At 43.9% G+C, this 12,514-nt stretch overlaps 1 protein-coding gene and 1 long non-coding RNA gene across 2 annotated transcripts in view; one reads left to right on the top strand and one right to left on the bottom strand.

The window, feature by feature from the left end:
• Positions 1–12,514, top strand: part of SLC35F2 (solute carrier family 35 member F2) — a 64,342-nt gene that overhangs the window by 36,812 nt on the left and 15,016 nt on the right. The window lies entirely within an intron of this gene.
• On the bottom strand, positions 1,575–5,222 carry LOC128849269 (uncharacterized). The gene is made up of 3 exons (XR_008447288.1): positions 5,102–5,222; positions 2,246–2,355; positions 1,575–1,736 (listed from the first exon to the last, which is right to left on the bottom strand). It is a non-coding gene; the product is annotated as an uncharacterized LOC128849269 (long non-coding RNA).

Below are 12,514 nucleotides of genomic sequence, written 5' to 3'. Positions count from 1 at the left end.
GGACCCAGTAGATGTTCATGCACATCTGCCTTAATTCCTGGGGAGTGTACTAGTTGTTAAAGATAGCCTGGTTAAGTCAAAAAAGGGAGCAAGAGGATTAGCGCAACCACACTTCAGCCTTCCTGCAAGGAACTGTTACCTCTCTCAGTGTTGCCAAGCTCAGTCAGAGGATGAGGGTTGCATCTGTGGCTCAGCTGAGATACTACAGAGTGTGGTGCAGATTCTAAGGTTGTAAACAACTTTTAATCTGTATTGACAACTGTGTGCATCTCTGCCTTTCCTCTAAACTGCAGAAGCAAGAGCAATTAGTCTGATAAAGAACATGACTGTAGAGCAGGCAATATGGGCTCTAATAAAGCAAGCATGTTTTCCCATTAAAACGATTTGCATAATGTAATTCTGTGAAGCATTTCTTCATTTTTCAACGTTGTTTTCACTCACGGAGCCCCATATTAATTGCTAATAAAAACCAGAGCACGTATTTTCATTTCACGGGCTTCCTCTGCCTTTTTGAAGTAAGAAGCTCAAAGTAAAATACAATTTGGTAGCTTATTCTGATATACCTCAGTGCAGATCTCCTTCACATCAGAGATATTTGACAGCTTGGAGGGCACTGTCATTGTGAGGTGTGTACGGGGGGACACAGCCTGTGAAACAGCCTTCTGGTTACCGTGCTCTCAGGTGCTTCAGGTGCCTCTCTAAAGCTCAATGGCTGGGTTGTCCATTCCTTGCTCACCCTGAGCTGGCTCTGTTTTCTTCTGGAAGCAAAGTAGGCTCCAGCCAGGTCAAAACTGATATGGCAGAAGCAGTAAACATAATGCTTAATTTTTTTTTGGTGTCCTACACATTCTGCTCTGAAGAATGCAGAGGCCTGGACATGTGCTTGTTCTGTGTGTTTTGACTTCATGAATTCAAAACACCACCAAACAGAAGGAGAATGAAACCTTGGCGTGCTGGGGGCTCAGCAGTTATACCAACGTGCAGAAGCTTTTGACCATGGGAGCTGCCTTTGCTTTTGGGGAACAAGGGAAGACTAAATGTCTCCCTTGGTTAGACATAGTGGAAAACTACTGCAAAGGTGATAAGGGTGGTGGGACATTGGAACAAATTGCCAAGACAAGCTGTGATGCCCCATCATTGGAAATGTTCAAAGTCAGGTTAGACTAGTCTTTGAGCAGCCTGATCTAGTGAAATATGTCCCTGCCTATGGTCAACGGCTTGGACTAGATCTTCAAAGGTCTCTTCCCACCCAAACATTTTTATGATTCTATGCTTCTATGATAAAGAGATGGGTTTCGACCCTGGGGTCTGAGATGTTTCCTAATGCTGTGATGGAAAAACCTGAGGAGGAAGGAAAGATGTGGTAGCTGCTGCGTATTTGTGAGACAAAGAGGGAAACCACTAAGGTTCAGCTCTGTAAACACCCAGAGAGGTGCATTCTGTGAAACTGCTAGAAAAAAAAAAAAAAGACACAAAACTTTGGGAGGAAGGAGTCATGAACAGAGGCAATGGAAGAAATGCTTTGCATACTTTGAAAATAACATACCTCTCATTTTTTCTTCCTTGTAGAAACATTTATTAATTTATTAAATTCCTTAGGTCAAAAGAAGCAACTACCTAGTCAGTTCAGAACAGGCAAGAGTCCACAGTCCTGGTTTCCTTGTGCATCATCAGAGTGGGGTGTGAAGTGCTCCAGTGGTGGAGTGGAATGAAGCAGCTTGTCCTGAAGATGAGGACTGAGTAAATAGGGCAAAACAAAACCAACATGGAGAATATTATTAACAGTACATATCAAGAGAGTTGCAATTTTCCAGGTGTTTGGTTGCACAAGTTTTCTCTGCTGGATAACTTGAATGAAGCACATTATATTTGATGATGCCAGTGGAAATACTTTTCCCCCCAGCAGCATCATTAGCTTTCTTGTTTTTACTCAAGCATTTATTTGCATTAAATGCAAAAATCAAATAAAATCTGTATGTTAAGCTACATGCAGATCTATGCTGCTGTGCATAGATATAAGTTCTTTAAGACAGAGATATTATTCCTATTTAAAGGCTCAGTGCTTTCTGGTGGTGTTCTGATCTTTAGACATTACCATTGTAGTAATAAAATATAACAATGATAATAATAGTGTCTTTGGGAAAGCACTTGCTGAAATTGCTTTTTGGGTGTTGTGAAGAACTTATATTTACCAGATGATTAAAAGAATATAAATTAGAGATACTCATTAAAAATTTGAACTTACCTGCATGTACTTATCGAGGAGGTAAAGGCACTACTGTTTCTAAAATCCGCAATGCTCACTCAGGAATATGACAGTCACATGTGATCCAAGTGATCTATGATATCTAAAAGCTGGAAATTACAAAGCCATGGCATTTAATAACAGTAATCAGGTGACAAAGAATGATGGATCAAGAAGTGTTTCTGCAAAACATGTCTATTATGACTGACAGTTATTAATAAATATCACTGATTTAACGCAAATAAATATCACATTGATAAAGATTATATTCCTATGAGGAGCTCTTCGTATTTTAAATACAGTCTGTCTTTCTTGCCATTGTCTCAAAGGTTGAGAGCAGATAGATCTGAAATCATTTAAGTTTCACTGAGTTTTTGGCTATGATCTATGAGGGTATGTCCTTGGCCACCCATAGTCTCCGAAAGCAGCAGCAGAAGCAAGAAGAAAAGGCAGTGCAGTCCCACACTCCAACGCCAGGAGATGTCTGCATGGGGTTGGATAAATCTTGGCCTCAGTCTCCAAAGGACTGAGGAACAGAGAGATTTGCTCTAGCTTTCTAGTAGGCACTTAGTGTAAACCTTTGCATGGCAGAGTAGCGGGTTGGTGGCCAGGAGGAAAGGGCTTTTTGGGCATCTCAGGGTCTCCAGGGGAGAAGATGCCTTAGAGCCATGCTCCATGGTGAAAAGCTAGCCAATGGTGGTCAAAACAAGGTTTGACTAGCTGGGGGCCATGTTTGCCCCAGTCAAAGTCCCACTTGGTTCTGTGCCTGAAAGGGGAAAATCAATATCTCACAGCAAACCGGAAGGTGAACCTATGGGAAATGGTGATCCTGTAGCCAAGGAGAGAGACAGCCTTAGTGCAGGCCTGGTGGGAAAAGAGGCTCTGCCTGGGCTGGCAGGGAGGATAATTGTCTCCCATGCACGGCTGTCCAGGGAATGGCATTCACTTTTCCCATTGCTCAGCATGGCCCTCACCACTCACATAGCACTGGGATTTGTGGGTTCTGGTCTAATGCACTATGAGGCATTTTCTCAGCCATGGAGCACGGATGTCCATGCAGTGAAGACCCCCATGGAGGCTCCTCTATGATTTCCCTACTGCTATTCCTCAACGGTCCCTGAAGAGAGAGACCATCTGGGTCTGCAGTTGGAGGGAGATTTAGCCTAGACATTAGGAAGAAGTTCTTCATGATGAGGGTAGCGAGGCTCCGACACGGGTTGCCCAGGGAAGTTGTGGAAGCCTCCTCCCCAGAAGTGTTCAAGGCCAGGCTGGATGGGGCCTTGAGCAGCCTGATCTGGTGGAACGTGTCCCTGCCAATGGGGATTGGAACTGGATGATCTTTAAGGTTCCTTCCAACCTAAACCATTCTATGATTCTATGATTCTACGATTCAATAGCAGCACTAAAGCATGTGTTTTCTCCCCAACACCTGTCAGCTGCACTCAGGAGGGAGGAATGTGCAGCATAAGTAGTACTCAGTATCCAAGAAGCACCGAAGAGCAGCCCTTGGTGGTGGCTCCAGTGCTGAGCGAAACGCTGTGGCTCACTGGAGAAGTCCTGGCCACAACTGGGGAGCTGCTGTGCACTTATTTCTGCAGTTCTCCCTGGCCTTGCTGTCATACAGGCTTGTAGCACAGCTGCAAACTGCTGCAGCTTAGCACTCGCGTGCAGGCTGTCTGCACCTTGCAATCCCTGGTGATAAATCCTCCAGGGGATTAGTCTTCAGCAGCCCTGGCTGCTCCCATTTGTGCTCAGCTCCGCATGCAGAGCCGTCCCTGTAATGCACAGAGAGAGCCGAGGCGCCCGTGCGATCTGCAGTGCTGTGGGAAGGGTGTGCCAAGGTCCAGAGACTCAGTGAGGATCCAACCAATCTTGCGGCCTCGAGGCTCCAGCAGAAGCCAGAGTAGCAACACAGACTCCGTGTGCATTGGCTCTCCCTGTGCACCACGGTGCCAGCTCAACACTGAGGGAGTTGCACAGACTTCATAGAATCACTAGGTTGGAAAACACCTTTGAGATCATCAAGCCCAACTTCACCACGCTTAGCCAGAGAAGGACCTGGCGCTCCTCCTTTACTTTCTTTAAAATATGAATTCAAGTGTTATTCTTTGCCCCATCTGCCTCCTATCAACTCTCGAGACTTGCAATCAGTTAATTTTATATCTCAATTTTTGTAAACCACAAACGTTTCTCAGGAAGAAAAATCTGACAGCTTTTACCTAGAAGGTGCTGTGTAATCCCAAAGGTAGGAAGAAATCAAAGACAGAAATAAAAGGAAAAAAATCAAAGATATTTAGTTCTCACTGGAAGCCCCTGAGTGCACTTCATGTCTGGAGTAATATGTTAGAATGAAGATGAAACCCCAGAAATGGATAAAGGAAAAACAGGTGTAAAATTAGGGCCTGACCCAGCCTGTACTGAACCAGTGGGAGCCGAATCCTGAGCACCACAAAACGGTGGGCTGAGAGTTGCTGCATGGTGCTGTGGGGAGAGGGCAGGAGGCTTTTTCAAGTCTGTTTTTAGATCACAATTACTTTGAAATTAATATTGTTGTGGTTTTTTCCCATCAATAAGTGAACCCTAAAAAAGGCAAAATGCATTCTGTAGATCTCCTTAAGTGGAAAACACCCTTTAAAGTATGACTGATAGTGATCTCAGAAACAGCTGCCAGTCCTGGCAGGCAGCGACAGCCTGAGCACACTATTCTTAGAGCAAGAAAGCATAAGTAGGTCGAGTTACAGTTGGTTGTTGTAAACATTCTCCCCAGTAAAATCAGGAATAGATACGAGGTCACAAATTTGTTGCATGCTGAAACAGAGAGATAAAACGGATGGGGATGATTTAGTCTCCAAATACCTGTTCTTTTGGTTCATCTCCTTTTTTACCAAATGTGTTTTGCTCCATGTGGTGCCAGTAGTCAGACACTTCTCTGCGATGAGGGAGGTACCATGAGCCCTCCTGAAGGCCTGGCAGAAATAAGACAGCGGTACAGTTCAGGGATGCCTTTTTATTTACGCATCCTGAGGTAAAGCTAAATAGTTAATGAGACTAAAAAGGAAGTTGCAACTTGATAAGTGCTTAGCACTCGCCAATAAAACACACTGAGTGGAGTGACTCCAGCCACAATGCCACTGCCTTTTTTCCCAGAGCTGAGATGGATGCGCAGGTTGTGCCAGTCCACCCAGGTACCTGGAAATGTAGCTCTTCAGCTCATGCCTGGACCCGACCAGCGCCGGCTGCCCACGGGTCCTGGAAGAAGGTTGGAGTGACCACCTCTAAGACATATTGGCTCAACATGAACTTCAAATTATATTCTTCACTGACTGCACCAAGGCCTTCCCAGGGAGTGGGACATCAGTGGTGACCAGAAACACAGCAGGAGGCAGAGGTGCCTGAAGCGGGACTTCCCCAAGGTGTCATAGAGAAATTATCATTCCTGGTCTCCTCCGAACCCATGTGTGAGTTTTGGAGCTACTCCTGTCTGGTTGACATCACACTCAACAGCAGTGGATTTCTTTCGTAGTGCTGCTGTGCCTTCATCAGTGTCTGTAATGCTGCAGGACACCTTAAAGGGGTCTCAGCTGCCCTAAAGCCACTGCTTTCTCCTCTGTCTATACTCTCTTCTCTCCTTCCCTGGGATGGAAATGTCTAATCAATGAGAGAGTTCATTTGTAGACTACAAAGAAGGTTTGGGGTAAAATTTGGGTAGTAAATCCAGAGCAGATTTTAATCCTGCATTTTTTTTTCACTGCCCAATTTAATTCCAAATTTAATCTGCTTTTTTTTTTTGTTGTGCTAGCATTATAAATTTGTTTTTACTCTATTCCACACACATATTACATTACAGCTCAGAGACCTCCTCCACATCCAGTTGAGTACTGCCTAATTATAGCTCAAGTTGGCCTTTTAAACAGGCATAGAATCTTTTCCAAATAACATTCCTCCCTGTGTTTTCCATTACAAAAGCAGATGTGCTACGGTTGTTTACAGCCACCTTGATGGAGGAACCAAGACCAAAACGTCTTTAGCAGCACTGAGCTCATTCTGATAACAAGAAAAACTTCAGTGCTTGACTGCAGAGGGTGAGAGGGAAAGAGGACAGCAAAATGAGGTTTCCAAATAAGACCAGTAGGCAGGGCAACATGAGGAGGCTGATCCATGAGCTCTTGGCATAGAAGGTTGAGGCTTAGCTGAGCCTGAAATGAAAGAGGGTTGTCTTAATTGTGAGCCTGAGCCCTTTCCTCAAAACTGTGACAGAGTCAGTGGACTGATTTAATTCCTTGTTAAAAGAGATTAAAAAATTCTGATATGGTTGTGATCCCATTATCAATCAAAAGCTGGGTTAAATCTTAAAGAACTTGGGTTTCTAATTGGGATAGACTTGCCAAGTCTTGTGTTTTATTATGATTTTCACAGTATCTTTGAATTCCTCCTTGCAGCTCCAGCACCCGGAAGCATCTTAGCTAGATGCTTCACCTTAACTGAAAAGCAAATGCGTGTCTACTGTAGTTAGAAGAGCCTAAAAATAGGACTTCTGAGGGGCAAAACCATCAGGAAAATGACTGCCTGCACCGGCAATTTGTGTTTCACCTTTCAAGTGGATGTTCTGCTTTCCAGGTCCAAAATCAAAGGGCAGCAATACTATCCCTGTTAAGTTCATAAGTAGCCACTGTCTACACCGCAGCTTTTAACGTGGGAATAAAATTGTGCTTATATAAAGCTGACATAAGATATGCTTGCAGCTTGGATAGGTGTCCTGTCTATGTAACTGAATATATCTTTCATTATATCAGCCAGGCTGTTAAAGACCACTGATGGGAGTGTTTAGAAGACTGACAAACTTTCAACTCTAAAACTAAATTGTCTGAAAAATTAACTCATTAGCTACACACTTGCTAATGGGTAATTCTTACACAATATTAAGCATTGTCACTGCACAGAGAAAAATCTTAGCAAATGTAGCCCTTAGCAATCATACTTAGTCTTAATAATCATGCTCTAAATTATCTGTGAGTACATGGTACCACGGAGCTACTAATTTGCATTGCTGGCTGCAGCCTCTATAGTTCATAACCAGAGATCCAGGTCATCAGAGCCAAGAATTCATCAGTAAGAGACCTCAGAGCTCAAGTGGTCTTCTTCTTTCTCTGATTTTCCTTGTTTACATCTAATGTTTTGATGCTGCTGACCCCCTCCAAAAAGAGGTAGAAGTTCACCTCTGCTCGTGATACCACTTATCTTAATTTCTTTGGTCTTTCCATCAGTCTTTCTTGTCTCACCTACTCCTGGGCCCTTGCACATCTGTTGAACTCTCTCTGGCAACTTTTGTTATTTGAGTGTCTCAATGTGCAACTACAGCTGTCTTTGCCACTTTAGTGATCAATTTGCTTACATACTTTTAAAAAGTTGTGCTTGGCTGTGCCATCACAGTGTCACAGAATACTTGTATGCTGTTCATAGTTACACTATTTTAGTGTTCAGGTTGAAGGTGAGTTAATATTGATGCTATCCTGATTAGAGTACTCTATAGGTGTCAGCCCCTGTTTTGGCTACACTGTACTGATATGGAGAAACACAACCAATACTCCATCTGCAAGAACGTGTAATTCTGTAACTGGGGTGTTGAAGAACATGACACCGAAGGAGATATCACAGCAATTAAAAAACCCCACAGTCTGAAGAAATAGATTAGCAAAAATCTTACCAGGGGTTAAATCAGTTAGAAACCATGATAGATTTTTTGCTAGCAAGTTCAACCTGCTGCTTTTGGCAAGGCCAGTCTGGCTGCAGGACTTTTGAGGCTCAATGGAAGCCCTTTCACTACATGCTTTTTGGGAGCACTTTGCCCACAAGGAGAGCCCTTTGGTGGATTTCTGTCATCCTCCTGGAGGTTTCCGGTGGGTACCAATGCTACAACAGGCAAAGCAGTGGTCCAAATGGCAACAGCTTCCTTTACTGACCCACTGCCAGAAAAAGAGTCTCTGAACAAAGAATGACATTGAAGGCCTGGAGGAAAGTGGTCAGTGATCCCAAAATTAAATATGTAGCTAGCTGTGGCAATGACTATTGGGATGAGAAATGGACCGAGACAGAACTGAGTCACCACAGTCCCAAGGCATTCCTCCGAATTATCAAGTCATGCAACAGTAAGTGCCTACACATTGCCCATGCTCACTGTGCATTGCACAGTTGGCATCACATCTCCTTTGCAGGTGTCCAGAGTTACAACCTGGTTCCCTTGGGGCTGATACCTTGGTCTCTGCACCTGTGTCTCACACCTCGGGGAGCAGGGTCTTCACCAAATTCAGTGGTGGCACAGGAGGCTGCTGTGCAGCCATCTGCTTGGAGTGTAATGAGAAAGGATTACAGAAATGAAAGACCTGGATTCGGTTCCCTCAGCGTAGGGAAGATACTGGGACATTTTTCACCCAGCACTGTAAAACCAGGCATCAAAGGCTCAGTAGGATGTCAGGACAGTAACCAAGTAATGAAGTTTTCTTAACGTGGTTTGGTTAAATATGTGACAGTGCGGGGCCAAACACTGGGACACATGGTCATGCTCCCTCTCTTTAGCTTTGGGGACAATGCTGTATGGTACCACACAGCTACACATACAACAAGGGCTATGTACTTGTCATTAGCATTCCATGTAGTGCCTACACATGTGGCTTCTTGTTAATGAAATGGAAAGAGCTTTTAATATGTTGAAACTTTAGCTATATTTGCATTCCCCTGATATTTCTTGGACTACAGAGAACTCCTCTATTTGTCAGTAGCAAAATCTCAGATGACTAGAATAAGACTAGATCCACCTTTTCATTAAGGTCGCTGTTTGAATATAACATGTCCGCACGACGATATGCCTGAAGCCTAATTCAGCAAAGTTCCTCAAACGCACTGAACTCTAAGTGAGAACAGATATTCTGAAATCAGCTGCTGACTCATGTACAGCTAAACACACACTTAAATACTTAGTGGGATGCTGCAGTGTGGCTCCTCACCTCTGGGTAGCTCAGCACCTCGCTAGGCTATGTGTGCAGGGATAGGCAACCCCCAGCTGTACATTTATTTATTTATTTTGCCACTGGGCAGAAAAGAGGTTGGGATCTAAAAGCCACTGGCACTGGCGTGTTTTCCTTCTCTTGTCCCAGCTCCTCCAACTTCACATAGGCATGCAGCTCTCAGAAGACTCTAAAGGGAAAGTGCCTGCCTTATGAGGCATTTAAACACATCTCCAGTGTCTGCTTGACTGCAAGCATCCAGCAAGTTGCACATACACATTCCATTCACTGAATAATTAATGCACTTCTAAAATATCTTACAACACTTTTGCTTCTATGCGAAATTTTTTCAGGCCCAGAACACTTATGGGGTTCTTTTCTGTTGTTTAGTCTGATTTAATCAGCTGTGCCCATTTTGGGGATGCCTCTTGGTAGCCAAGCAAGGGCTTTACTCACCTGAATGTGACAGCACATTATTTAACCAGTCCCCTCAGTGCAGAGTCATCTGATCCTCCTAATCCTTCTCAACGTGTTCTCTTGCTTTCCATGACTGGAAGAGTAGGGGCACCAAACTTTAGCTGAAATATTACACTGCAGGATCTTCACTGAAGAAATAATTCATCCAAACAAGTCCTCCTGGGATCAGATAATGCTGAGCTGTTCCTTAATGAGCTTTTGATGCAAGAGCTGACAGCTGTCTTGTGGCAGGGATGGATGCACATGCTGGGGATGGCAACAGTGGGAACTTCAGAGCCCCTGACTCCATGGCAGTGGCATCATGACACTGCCCAGGCCATATTGTCAACAGCAAGCTCCGGCTGTACATTGTACCTCGGTTGTTTGAGACCACACAACAATGATCTGGGAAACCAGCCAAGCCTCAAGTCTACCTTGGAACAGGGCTGGTGTGAATATATACAACGGCAAGCTGTAAAGAATACTTCAGATGCTGCTTTAGCAAGGACTAATGACTGAAAAGCCAAACTCTCCCTGGAATTCTTATCTATGAAGATCAGCTTTCATCCCTCTATAAATTATCAGAATCTGTCCTTTACCTCTCTGAAAACACCGAGGGGTTCAGATTATCTACCTACAGTTGCAAAGCTCTGTTAAAATCTCATATTCACAATCATAAATAAGCCACATTATCAATAGAGATAGCAAAATTGCTACCTAGAGTGAGGGCAGGGGATTTGTGGATGGTTCCTTTCTTTTTAAAAAAGTAGGTTTTGAAATAAGTTTTTTAAAGAAGCTTTATTAGATTGTTACAGAAGATAACCATAGAGTCACATGGTTCGTGTTAGAAGGGACCTTAAAGATCATCTAGTTCCAACCTTTCTGCAGTGGGCAGAGACACTTCCAACTACATCAGGTTGTACAAAGACCCATCCAACTTGGGCTCACTCCAACACGTCCTTGTGATGTTGGGGGCCCAGAACCATCCTCTAGGTGGGAGCAGAATAGAGGTGGAGAACCACCTTCCTCAACCTACTGGTCATGCCTCTTTTGGTGCAGCCCAGGATACCGTTGGCTTTTTGAGATCAAAGCGCATGTTGCAAGGTCATGTTGAGCTTCTCATCAACCAACACCCCAAGTCCTCCCAAAGGCTGCTTTCAATCCATTCTGCCACCAGCCTGTGTTTTTGCTTTAGATTGTTCCCTGCACTTAGGTGCAGGACCCTGACCTTGTTGAACTTCAGGAGGTTCACGTGGGCCCACCTCTCAAGCCTAGCAGGGTCCCTCTAGATGGTATCCATTCTGTCCAGTGTCTCGACTGCACCACACAGCTTGGTGTCATTGGCAAAGTTGCTGAGGGTGCACTCATTCCCGCTGTCCATGTTGCCAAAAAAGATTTTAAACATCTTTGGTCCCAGTACTGATCCCCGAGGAATATTACTCATCACTCTTCTCCACTTGGACATTATGCTGTTGGCTGTAAGTCTTTGAGTGTGACCATTCAGCCAATTCCTTATCCACCAAAAGGTCCATCTGTCAAATCCATATCACTCCAATTTAGAGACAAGGATGTTGTTTGGGACAGTGACAAGTGTTTTGCACAAGTCCAGGTAGATATTTACAGTACATAAAGAATATGCATAATACAAATATTTTATTATGTAAAACTTGATAATTGAGACTGATCCCTGCTGGCTTTGGTTTGCAATTTTTAACTTATTTCAGTCACAACAAAGTATCTAGGGTGTATCCTATGTGAACTCACAGGCTTCATATCTAGACCTCCTTCCCTCTTTGCTGAGAGCATCTTGTCCCATGGCCATGGGCTTCTGTGTTCAGGGAGCAAGTTTGTATTTGAATAAAATGCTTATAACAGGCAGCTGAGGGCTATTTTATTGTTCTTGATGTCCATTTATGAAAATATTCCTTCTGGTTCCTCTCTGTCTTCAAGAGTAGCAAGAAAAGATCTTGTCTATTTTTTTGACTATGACAGACAGATGTGTGAAAAACTTGGGCTAATACATACCCACACAGCTGCCCTTTTTCTATTTAACAGAACCTGAGATGGAAATAGATGTCCTATGAAAGCTGGGTAACTTGAGCTGTATTAAGGAAAAGCTTCCCTCAACATTGTCAGGATTTTTTTCTTGAGGTTTTCTGCCCTTTACAGACTTCAAGAAATCTTTCTCAGCCCTGTCTAGAGCTGAATTGCAGCAAGACTCTTCCTTCCTTGAAAATGCTAGGAATGTGGTGAGCCTTGTGCTCCTGCAAAGGGTTTGGGCAGATGTCAGGATCTGATGAGGTGCACTCAAGAAATCCCATCCCTGTTCCTGAGAGGCTGCAGGTTAGACCCTCCAGGTGAGGGGTGGTGTGGATCAAAGCAGCCATCTGTCCTCACACCATCCCTCTGCCCACCACCTCCCACTCCGCAGTGGCCTGCACTGGCTGAGACCCTCTAGAGGGGTCTCCACAGAGGCTGAGTAAGACCTCTCTACACTGACTGCTGGAGGACCTCAGAAATATTGGCCTCATTAGGATGAAGATGCGCTTTGGCTGCTTACGCCTAGATCTTAATCATACAGACAGGTGAGCAAAGGAAGTATCATGCTGATTTTCTGTATGTCTTTCTTTTATTTTTTTTCCCCCTCTGTTTCCTCTTGAATTATCTAGGAATAAAGAAGAGCCAATGCAACAGTTTCATTGTCCATGAACTATTTATAGCAGACAACTTTCTAGTATGCCGTTTGTCAAATCCAAAAACTATAGCTTGGTCTGGGTTCACTCAGAAGCTTTGAAATTCAAAGAAAAGAACT

Source organism: Cuculus canorus, chromosome 1, assembly GCF_017976375.1.
Source record: "Cuculus canorus isolate bCucCan1 chromosome 1, bCucCan1.pri, whole genome shotgun sequence".
NCBI classification, from domain to species: domain Eukaryota; kingdom Metazoa; phylum Chordata; class Aves; order Cuculiformes; family Cuculidae; genus Cuculus; species Cuculus canorus.
The sequence above is the reverse complement of the archived record's forward strand: the minus strand, read 5'-3'. Positions and strand labels throughout refer to the sequence as shown.